The sequence below is a fragment of the Labrus mixtus genome, chromosome 7, assembly GCF_963584025.1.
Source record: "Labrus mixtus chromosome 7, fLabMix1.1, whole genome shotgun sequence".
In the NCBI taxonomy this organism is placed as follows: domain Eukaryota; kingdom Metazoa; phylum Chordata; class Actinopteri; order Labriformes; family Labridae; genus Labrus; species Labrus mixtus.
This window is the reverse complement of record NC_083618.1, coordinates 9,180,400-9,193,240: the sequence shown is the minus strand read 5'-3', so window position 1 is coordinate 9,193,240 and position 12,841 is coordinate 9,180,400.

The following is a 12,841-nucleotide window of genomic DNA, read 5'->3' as shown; positions in this document are numbered from 1 at the left end:
ATATCCTTTTTACAACCAATAGCAACATTACATTATGGAAGGATATAATGAAGGGATCTCTAAAATTGGGTATCCTGTTGTGTTCTACAGCTGCACTATTTGGGACACTTTCCGAAATCATAGTGACAGTCTTTAAATTGTTTACCCCACCAGCATCCCCTTCTGAATCAGAGGTCAAGGTTGTCTCACTGTTGCATTCAGGTGCTGAGAGGTCATCATCACCAACTGGGGAAAGACAACCAAAACAAGTTGACCAGGTTTTTAATAAACTGGTATTACAGAAACTCCTCCTATAATTCATCCAAAGAATCAGGAAGTTCATCACTCACATGGTACACCTTTTCTGCAAAAGACATGCTCAGACATAATTCCTTAGATTTTCTCTCTGCTCCATGTTTTTAATGAAAGCATGTGTCACTGTGGTGAAACATGCTCTATCTGTAACAAACAGGTTGGTTTACACCCACTGTTCTTATCATGCCTTTGGCTGTGAGCTGCAGCTGATAGGCTGGTCACTGAGGAGTGTGTATGAGGGAAGTGCATTAAAATAGCTTGTATACCTTTCTAAACAAAATATATCATATTAACCCAGCAAGTCAAATAAACCAATTTCAATAAAGATATAAATTCCATTAATTCCAATCTTTCATTTGTAATTTAAGTAATCTCCCTTTGTGAGACTAACCCCCAAAACCCCCATAATGTATGTCAGTTATTGTCCCTTTTTTATTGACTCTTCTTCCACAAGTCTTGTTCAATGGCTTTTCATGTACAGAGTTAAGAATCAGATGGATAACAAAACGCTGTCTGGAGGGGTTTGTGACTATTACAGCTAATCTAGTTCAAGTTGAGTACAGTATATAAAACTTTGTTTTCCAAATGTATGGATCCTCATGTTCAAGACAACCAAATACATCACTTTATGTTATATGAGAAGTACAAAAAAAGCATTCATACCAAGTAGCTCAATATAATCACTATTGCAATTAAAATAAAAACACAGTTTAGGATGTGCTTATGTCCAATACCTGAAGACATTGATTTCAGATTAAAGAAAAAAACAACTGAATAATTAAAGTGACAAGAGTGAATAAAGGGGAACCATTTATGGCAGGCAGCTGGCTTAACTTTGAATAGAAGCAGGACTTGTGGATCTTAAAAAACACCCATAGATAGATAGATAGATAGATAGATAGATAGATAGAGATAGATAGAGATATATATATAGATATAGATAGATAGATAGATAGATAGATATATAGATGCTCTGAATAAGCATTACTTAACCATAATTAACCATTTATTAATGCTCTGAATAAGCCTTACTTAACCATAATTAACCATTTATTAATGCTCTGAATAAGCCTTAATTAACCATAATTAACCATTTATTAATGCTCTGAATAAGCCTTAATTAACCATAATTAACCATTTATTAATGCTCTGAATAAGCCTTACTTAGGCTTCCCGATAGTAACTGAATGGATGGGTGGCCCCTTGCACTCCTGTATTTGCTTTATATTCTATTTTGTTGATACAGATAAGTCATCATCTTTATAGGGGACTGTTAAGAGTTTCTGATATAGCTCATTATTGCATAACTACAAGATGAATATGATGGATAATGACAGTAATCACATGTTTTAACTTGTTTTGGCCATCACTCCTTAAATTTCTGCATGTAAATTATTATTTTGAGGAGAGGCGGCTGTGGCTCAGTTGGTAGAGTCGTCGCCTCTCAACCAGAAGGTCGAAGGTTCGATCCGATGTGTCCTTGGGCAAGACACTTTACCCTGAATTGCTCCCGCTGCTTTGGTGGCGGTGTATGCATGGATTAGTGTTGTACTTCCTCTCTGATGTATGTCGCTTTGGATAAAAGCGCCTAGGCGCCAAACACAAACTATGTTCTGCTTGTGTTGCACATCAAGTAATAAATTATGTATCTGGAAGAAGTGAATCTTGAATTTAATAGTAAAACTTTTTTTCCCCAAAAAATAAATTGTTAGTCCCTGCTATAAGGAAGCCAAAGTGTTCCCTCCCTCACTTCTTTCAAAGTCTTCTCATTCAAAACCAAATGGAGCCTTAAAGATATACAAAAGCAAGAACACATACAAGTACAGGCATCATGCAATTAAAAAAAGGAGTACATAAATAATATGTTTTTGATTTATCAGCTCATGAATTCTGTCGAGGCCATGACTCCAGCCCTTCCTTACTCCAAGACCCTCCCAGACCAGCAGAATGACGTCTAAAGAAGATCCATCACTGTGGACAAAAGGCAGCTTGTCATAAACACATGTCTCAGTAGGAGTTTGTTTGCTGACACTGCGTGCCCCTGGTGGGTTGAACAACGTGTAGCTCTCTCCTGAGGCAAACCCGAATCGATAGCACTATTTCCAGGTAATCCCCCTCTTCCTTCTTCAGGGATAGTATTATCACTCATACAGCCTGTAATAAACCATTTGGATCAATACAACAACAGTTCAACATGAAACACTTCCACCACGTCTAATACAGTGAAATGTGGACTGGATATTGTTACAATCTGACCCTGCACAGTCTCCAATTATGGGACATTCACAGGAAGTAATTAGATCGCGCTGTGTTAAATAGAATAGGATTAAAAGAAAATGACGGTAATATGGTAAGGCGATTGACAATGATTGAAAATTGTCTTCTAAATGTATGTTAATCTAATTAGCATAACATAATAGCTCTGACATTTAAATCATAAGCTACATATCACATATTATTATACCAAACCATTTTTCATGCCTTCTGTTTACCTTTAAAAACCATCGGTTGCAGCTGTAATAAAGTGAACATGTACTTGCCAAGTGTTTCTTTATTTATTGTACACCTTGAAAGAGTCACATAATGTAGCTTTAACAACTATAGTCAATCTGTGTATCCTATTCACATGAACAAGAAGTAAGACCAAATGAAATGGTCTTGAATAAAAGTTTTTAGATTTTACATGAAAATGTAAAAGAAATACTAATAGGGGAGTCATGATATTGCTAAAATGTGTAATCAGGTGACAAACTCATATAGAATTACCAGACACACTGCTCTAAGACACATCATTCAAAAATGACAGTCAGTGTTTATTGCTAAACACTGCCACTGAAACACCACACTTATTAAGCAATGACCTGAACTGAGAATGCACATGTGAAGACACCTGTAACCAATCAGATCCCACAGAAATCACAAGTGACTTCCTCTCTGGCCAATCATTGAGGGTAGTACCGTCTTGATTGGCGTATCCAGTCCTATATGATGTTGTGCAGATCTGGGTTGATGTTTTCCTCTTTGTGTGTTGAGTTTTGATTGATTGATTGATATATAAATATTAAACACGTTAAATAAAAAGAAGCCTAGGGAAATAAATAAATGACAAAAGCAATAAATTGTACTAAAGTTAATCTAAACATAAACTCAGGAAACATTTACAACACAAAGCAAACATGTTGGAAAAGGATTAGGGTGACGTTTTTATTTTAGTGTAAAAGCAATGATAAAAAAAACAATAATAGCAATACTTACTACTGTATTTTCAACTTCAGTTCAGTATTGAGAACAAGGAGATTTTGTTTCCACATTGCATTGTGTTCATATTTACAGCAGACTACAAATGAAAATGCCGAAGACACATCTATAGTGTATCGTACTGTATATAATTAGAAGAGTAGAAATGTAAAAAAGATATGTTTTAGATTTAGCATGGCCATGTGCAGTTGGCAATGGAACGATTTATTGATTTGGCATTTGTGTGTAATTTTTTTAAAGGAAAAGTACAATTTTTATACTGTTTTAAATGTAGTGCAAGAGACACAAGATGTATTGTATTTATTGGTGTTTGTATGTGGAGTTTTGACAAACAGGGCCTCAGTTTTAGGAACTATGTTTGTGCAATAGAGAAAAACTGTAGTACTCTTCTCCCAGTCAGCCAACAGGTGGCAGCAGCACCTGATTTTTTCCCCCCCATCTCTGTTCATCGGGGCTGCATCGGCACATTCATAGCCTTGGCCTAATAAATCACGCACTGAAAGTGTCAGTGCAAATTTTGTTAGATTTTATTGCAGTTTAATCATCTCAATGAATGTTTTAATAGGCTGATATTTCAGAGAGCGAATGGCAGTGCAGTGATAAATTATATGGGGTGAGCTGGCCCCCTCTGCCTTACCTCTCCCCCTCTCTTGCCTTTTCGCTGCAGAGAATCACTAATGTAGACCTGCACAGCTATTTGTCCACTTAGTGGATGCAAGGGAGACTTGTCTTATAAACTTAGATTATCCATATTCATTTCAAAACAAACAGACTAATTTGTAATTTACCTGCAGGGCGGTCGGTGCCTCTGGTCAAGCTTTCTCTGACTGCTAATGCTCAAACTTTTCTTTTTGATCAATTCTGCATTTTCTTATCATATCGCTTTCCTCTTCCTTCCTCCAAAGCCTCGTTTATGAATTCATCAGATTGGACTATCGGGCTCCACCTTATTCTCAGGCCTCCCACACCATTTAACATGTCTTTAAACCCTCCTCCTCTCTCTGAGGATTGCTCTGTTTCTCCATTTGTCATCCCCCATTCCTCCTTCCCATTCTGTACATATCTTAATCGTCCTGTTTTCCTTCTCTCCTTGGTTTCATCTGTTCCCTGTTTCCTTTTTCCCCCCCAATGTCTCCCTTTGACCTTCACTTCCCTAGCTTCATTACTATCCTCCCTTTCTATATTTCTTGCCTGTTTTCCTGACCATAAAGTGGTAATGGAATGCAAAATCAACACGGCCGTGACATTTTGGGTACCTACTCCCCCCTCCATCCTTCAGGCTACGTCTCATATATACTGTTGTCCACTGGCAGTTTGGATATATGATGTGAGGTATGACTCTTCTAATAAGGACATGGATGAGAGAATGGTGGAGGCTGGGGGCTGTAATTAAAGAGCAGAGGGGTCTCTATGAATAAGTATGGAGGGAGGGGAGGTAAAACGGTGGCTATCTGCGGCGGGGACAATAAATCAACCTGCTCCTTTAGCCGGCCTCAACACAATATCACCATACAGCGCTGGCCCCCCTCTTTGCAAAAGCAATTCCGTCATGTCTTGTTAGCTCATTCGTCTTCATCAGCACCAGTGGGAGGTTCAGACCCCCCCAACTCACCTCCAGCCCCCCACCTACTCCTCAATGCCAGGCTCCATTGATCAAAGCAGAACCAGCCTCAGCATGGGCATGGGTGTCATATCATTCTTACACACGCGCACACACCCACACATGCGCACACACACGCACACACACACACACACACACAGGCGCGCAAACACACACACACACACACACACACACACACACACACACACACACACAGACACACACAGACACACACACACACACACACACACACACACACACACACACACACACACATTGCAGTGCAACAGCTGAAGTGGTAACAACAGTTTAAGTAATCTTAACTCGGCTGCTGAGATCGGGGTCGTCATTTTATTAATGAACGCCTGGTTTACACACAGCGTGCTAATAGCATTCAGGGCCAATTAAGGGATGACTAATTAATGAGACATTTCCTATAAGGCTTATTGATATGTTAATTTGTAGTCATATCACAGTCTTAATTGTATACTGCCTTCAGATAATAATTTTTTCATTACACATAATGACGAATTGTTAAGCCAGCTGAGTCGAACCAAGACAAATTGTTTGCTCAGGAAGAAAAAGAGCAAAGCCACATACAAACTGACTTTATTTCTGTTCTTGGTGGGATATTCAAAAGCCATTTTTATTACTTCCTCTCCCAAATATAAACTTAAAAAAACCCTCAAAAAATCCAAATACTATCAAGAGAAGAGGAACAGGAAGGGAGGAGTCAATTTTCCAAGGACTCAAATTCTCCATTTTCTTTTTATTTCCTACACCCCTACAGCTGCCCTAAAGCTACAGGTATGAGGTCTGAATGGACAGCAGTTTTGGGATGGGCGGGGGGGGGGGGGGGGGGGGGGGGGGGGGGGGGGGGCAGCTGTTTTCAGAAAAATAATTGTAATACAAACCATTTTGTATCTTTTATTATGCTTAAACTACTGAATTTTACCTTGGATAGACAACATTTTTACACTGATGTGATATAAGCAGACATACCCTTCATGTTGTGTGTAGTTTTAAATGCAAAATTTTAATCAAACCAAGTTTTTATTTACAACAATTTATCTCTAGTAGAGATATATTATAACCAAACTGTGATTTTCTTGCCTCCTTTACATGACGGGGTCACTCAGTTCAGCCATTACTTAGTCCACACAGTTGCAGAAAAGGCTTGAGATCCAACCTGGCTGCCATAAATAGAGGGCTCTGATGTGAATGCTAGGTCATTAGTGGTTTGGTGGCGATGGAGAATAATAATACAGATAAATAATGGGTGTGTCTTCTCCCACACAACAAAGAGAGGCGAGCTGAGAAATCCTCGCTACTTTGCTCTTTTGCCACCGGCTACACAAAACATTGAAAGGTCTGTAAATGTTTGTCTTACACATAATACAAGACAGGAAGCCTGTTCAAATGAACAGAGGGACTGAGCTGAATTTCACATGTCTTTAATGAGCTTTCTTATTTAAGAAAATCAAAATCCATGTATCAAAAAAACAGGTATTATTGTGCTAAATAAAATTAATGAATTGTCTAGCTAAAAGTTTCATCCCTTATAATCACACACCGCGTTGATGTATGAACTTACTTTTGCTTCAGTATCAGCCAATAGACAAGGATTTTTACTGAAAGATACTGGACATAAAATATATGTTTGTTTTATTAATTGTTAAAAAGGCCAGGATGATGTTGTTAAGGGGCTGAGGCGCACATCCCTATAGAAGGTGTGCTCTATTACTTTTTTTTTAATAAACTGAAAATGTTACTTCTAAAGTCTCTGATATTAAAATGCTAAGGCTGTTGTTGATGAGACACAATCATAGCGACTGCCTGTCAATGCTTCCCCTTGTCACGACACAGCCCCGACATTTGATTGACAGCTGTCAATGCAGCTGAGGAGAGCTGACTGAGGGGGTCATCCATGGTACCACGGGGGCCGCCTGTGCCGTCTGAGAGGGGGACTGAGATGGGCGCAGGGGGGGAATGGAAATAGACAGGGCTGCTGTGGTCCACTGGGCTCCCCTCTGCCCCACCCAAGAGGGACAGGCTGGTAAAGAGGGCGAGAGAGAGAAAACACAGTTAGAGAGAGAAAGAGATAACAAGAAGCGCACCGGGTTACTGCATGTAAGTTGTTTGACAAGCAGCCAGCCACAGATATAGAATAACATAGACACAATAAACATGTCACAAGACAATACAAGTTACATGTCTCTGAAATATCTGTCCATCCATTTGTCTGCAGACAAAGATGGAGATAGAAGATGGGGAAAAGGATGATAGGAAGAGACAAATACATCCAGTGATAAGGTAGGAGGAGAATTCACCTCACGTTCCTGCTCTTGCCAACTGGATAGGAACCAGTAAAAGAAAAGGGAGAGAAATAAAAGGGAGATAGGAAAAGAGAACAGCGCTAAATGACTGGAGAGAGGCAAAGTGTGCTTTTTAAGAAGAAGACTGTATATTTTGGTCACTGAGAGCAAGAGAGACAAGAGAGTGGAGCGGGTTTATAAAGCAGCGGGAGGAAGTGTCAAAAACAGACAGCTACATAGACAAAAGCAGGATGCTGAAAGTATTCACCTTTTAAAAGGTAGTCTGAAAAAACCAGCAGACAGACAGCCAGAGAAAGGACTGCTGGTGTTGACAGAGGCTATAAACAGTCGGACAGCACACTGAAAGACTAAAAGGGGAAATGGATGAATCTTGCTGTATTTATAATGAAGATGGAGCACGTCGAAGAGGAGCTGGAGTGCAAAGAGAGGAGAGGAAATGTAATGGAGGAGTCGTAGCCAAACTGTCATTGGTCTTTGATCCTTTGGTCTATGCTACCCAAACCTCCCAACATGGCTGTTGGTTACACAGACACACACACACGCGGGACACACGCGGGATACACACAGATACACACACGGATTTATTGCTCTTGCAGCCTGTCTGATCCTTATCCCTCTGGGAGGTGTTAGTCCGGAGGAATCTAAGGGTCTTCGTTTGGACACCAAAGTGAGGGGAGTAATAATTCTCCCTCTCTCTCTTTCCACCCTAGAACTCATCACAGACATACCAGCCCAGACCTAAACACACACTTATGGTGATTTCACACATGCACAAAACTCCTGAAAACTTCACCCCGACCTGTAATTTTACCTGCCTGCCCCCTTGTATATTTTCTGTGTGAAGATGTGAGCATGCAGCAGGAAATATTCAGGAGAATTCACAGCATGAAATGGGAGGTGCTGTTGACATTGATGTCCTGCAACTGGAGCATGACCACTGACTGTGCCCCGCATGGTCTCCATGCACGTATTGAGACTGCTTCATTATGTCTTCTGTTGGTCAGTAATGTTCTTCTGTGCTCTTAATTTGAATTTAAAGTTGCTATATGTAACTTTTTACATGTATAAATCATTTTTTAATCGCCCATTAATAAGCGAACGGTTAACTCCTGTGAAAAAGTAGATGTCCACTGTCTATCTGTGTTTCCCGTATTTTCCGCCCCACTTACAGAGATCAACGGTACAAACTCATCACACACTCCTGCTCTCAGCCAGTGCCTGCCGAGACTGTTGTTTGTAGTATGGAGAATGAATACAGACACACAGACTCCTTCACAGACGTTCACATGTGTATGACCACTTACCTCCTCTGTAAACATTATGCTGGTAAATATCAAGTGTTTCACGGCCGATGATGATGCTCGTTTGTGTACGTACGAGCACGTATGACAAGCACGTGAGGGAATGCTGGCAACAGGTTACTGGTGCAGTTCGCCTAACGGCCATGCGGTATCGCTACAAACGCAGTATTTTTGAAAGTTACATATAGCCCCTTTAATTTGTGAATATGTCAAACTACACATAGCATTGATATCTTGGATATAAAGGCAAAAATTGTCATCATAGCTTCTGACTCTTTTGCTTCGACAGCCACTTCAGTGTCTTTCTTTTTACAATATGTACTGCCTGCTTAGACCCTCCCCCCTCCCCTCAGACATGCAGGGATTGGCTCCCGCTGTGAGGTGAATGTGTGAACAAGCAAGTAAGGAAGATGGCACGGGCATGTCTGCCTAAAATTTTCTAGAAAGTTTCAAGATTGCATTTGTGAAACCTCCCTTGGGACAGGGACCCCCCCCCCCCCAACTCACTGTGTAAGGGACAGTGACTTTTTAGAAAGCGCACTTAAATGCATCACAAAGAGTGTTGCTACAAGGATGATCAGCTATACTATAAATTTCAGGACGAATTCCACTGCAGCAATGTGGAGGGAAGCTGCTAAAAGAAGAGGTTAAAAAGAAGAGGTTAAAAAGTCCCATCCTTAAATGAAAGAAAAACAAAGTTACGTGCGGAGACAAGAGTAAACCTTGATACAAATGGTGTTCAAAGGTCAGATATTATCCTCCTATTCAAGAAGTTGAAATAAGTTCAGAGCTCCCCAAAACATGTCTGTGAAGTTTCTTGCTAAAAATCCGATCCAATCCTTTATTTTAGCATGCCAATTTGAACCCAGCTCAGAACATGCTGTTTTTGTGTCAAGCCTAAAATGTAAATTAGCAGTGTTCTACCACTAAGGTGCATGGCTTGGGCTTTCACGCACCATGCCCAAAAGAGCTCAACAGTGACTGCCCACTTCCTTCTGAGAATCCGTTCTCTCCTGTTGGATGACAGTTCAGCATTATAACATAAAACATGTGACCTTACCTTGAGTGACAAAGAATAAAGGGGAAGCAATGAATTGTCTCTCGTCCAACCTCCAAAGAAGTAGCTTACAGTCCCAAACATTTTCCTCCACTTGCACACCTGTCCACCTCAGCTAATCAAGACAGTGGCTCCCCAGCCATTGGCCGTAAGACCAGGCAGGAAGGTCCGCCCCCTCTATAGCGTGACAGCAATACACCTGTTAGCATAGCTTCCAAGCAATATGGTGGACGTTAAGTTTCAATTCTGGGTGTGAGTTCCCACCCACTGATCTGTGATTGGTCTGTAGCTTCAGTGGTCGAAAATATGAGGAACTAGCGTTGTAGTTTCACCCCGCTAACCGCAACAGCTTCCAGTGACGCAAAAATCATCATTTTGCGTCACTGGAAGCTCCTTTTCAGACTAGGAAATACAAAGCTTTCCAATCTCAGGGGAAAATGAGGGTGGGGTGCACGACCATTCAAAAATACTACCAGGTTTCTAATGATACAACGCTTAATGCAAATGGGTGAAGTATCCCTTTAATGACAGCTGCTTTTCTATCGGAAAGGTATCCTTAAATGACTTCTTTCCCTGATTTCCGACTCTATCCACTATCCTATCTCTACAATAAACCACAAAAAGCCTAAATAAATAATAATAATAATTATAATAATAAATCTAAAAAGAATAAAAAATAACTTGACCTTCAAGGGGGGTGGGAGGGGCCGTTGGGGGGCCGGGCCGCCCCCCTAATATAACGGTAGGGGAAACACTGCACTTAATCAAACCTAGAGAGTAATGTTATGTAAATGCCAACATAACTTACCATCAAAGTCTGGAGATACCAGCTGCTATGCTAGTAGCAATGACAAATCAGGAGAAAGGGAAAGATAGTCAGCAAGTGTATCACATGAGCTGTTCCAGCAGGGTGTGGTCACATATCTTAAAGAAAAACACAATGAATTGCAAACATATATGCTAAATAATATTGGATGATTTTATCATTGTCTATGCAGGCTAGTTAATTTCATCCCATCCGGAGCTAATACTTTTTGACACGACCTTAGTAGGCCTAATGATTAACAATAGTTTATCAATTTAAAAAAGATATATCTGAACATCATTGTGAGTAAGAGCTGCTATACTGCTGTTCTCTTATTAGCTCCCTTGATCAGTTTCTACATCAAGTGCATACATGCAATCTCACAATATCAAAAGATTTGTCTGAAATGTTTTTCCTAATCACATTTACGGTTCTTTTTTTACAAATCACAGGAAAGTGTGAGTCACCATCCATGCATCATGCTTGTGTATTGAGATTTGAGATGTGGCTGGTGAGGAAGGAAGTCTGTTTTTAAAACTCCAATTCAACTCACATATTATCTTTGCCTAGAGTCTCTCTGAATTGGCTCCTCTGGGAGATTTTTGGCTTTCCTTTCTGCCTTCGTATTGCAGAATGTCATGTCCATTGCAGACTGTAAGCTAAGATGTCTTGATTGTTTAAGTGCTGTCCACTCACATTAGTTTGTATTGCAAAGATAAGGTGTTATAATTAAACTGTTACTTATTGCTATCCTTACAAAAATGTCTCAGTGACTCACCACTTTGGTAAACTTGATCCATTGCAACTCTGGAAGTCTTAGAAACTTTTTCTATAGCCTTTTTTTGGAGCTTGTAGTCCCCATAACCACCGAATAAAAATAGGTTATTGTCATAAAACACACAAAACTTACTTAAAAGTATTGATAGAGCTGGTATAAGAGATCTTTGTTAGAAGTCAAAATATGATTTCTACTACAAACAGAAACAGTTTGAGAAGAATGAGTTCACTACAAACAGTATGTTCACATTATGTTCTTTAATAAAGAATTTATTTTGTAAAGGCAGTTGATAGAAAGGTAAATCAGAGCATGGCTGACATGGACAGATAGAAAAAGCTCAAGGTTAAGCTGGGGGGAAAAATGAGATACAGAGAAAAGTGTGAAAAGTGTGTGTGTGTGTGTGTGTGTGTGTGCGCGCGCGCGTGTGTGTGTGTGTGTGTGTGTGTGTGTGTGTGTGTGTGTGTGTGTGTGTGTGTGTGTGTGTGTGTGTGTGTGTGTGTGTGTGTGTGTGTGTGTGTGTGTGTGTGTGGCCAGATCAATATCAAACAGTGCTGTGATACTGGAGGCCTATCAGAGAGAATGTCAGCACTCTCTGGTGAGATGACCACACCAACCATCATTACCAAACACACACACACACTCAGTCAGTCCCTGTGTCACCTTTTTCCCAATTCATTATTAACAAGCTCGCGGGGCCTCATTAGCAGCAGGCCACACAGTGCTGCTTCCACAAACAAAACAAAACGCTCCCCAACAGTAATTGCCTTCTTCTACCTTGTCCGGCAACAAACCTCCGTCTTCAGCTAACTCTGCTCTGGAGAAGTTTAACAGGCAACAAATCTACACATACATGACTGGACCAAATTTCGTTCTCCACAACAATCTTACTTATTCTTAATTCAACCTGTTAATGACTGTGTGAAACAATCACATCTAAATCAATCATGGTATTGAATAATAGATTTTTAGTTTTTTTGGTTGGTAAATTCCACTCGCTCTAAATTTTTCAATCCCCAGCAATGTCTTCATAACATGTCTTTTAAGAACCTTTGTGCCCTTACAACACTCAGTTTCCTCCTCCTCTTCCTCCTTTACTTTATGGTGCAAGCTGCGGACTGCGAGATTTTGCTTGCTCTGAACCAGACTAAACAAAAAACTTGCTTTCGTGAGATAAAATATAACACAAATAAGGAAAACATAAAGGAGCAAACTGAAAACGGGGAAACGAGAGAGACAGCAAGAGAAACAACAAGAATAGGTGAAAACAGACAGAAGGTATGCTCCACTGCTTGGCTGACACACATGGGGTCTCTACAGACTGAGAGGATGCTAGGCGAGGAAGGGAAAGAGAGAAAGAGAAAGAGAGCTGTGTGGTGTGGTGAGCAGCATCCAAGCCCTCCTCCCTCACTTCA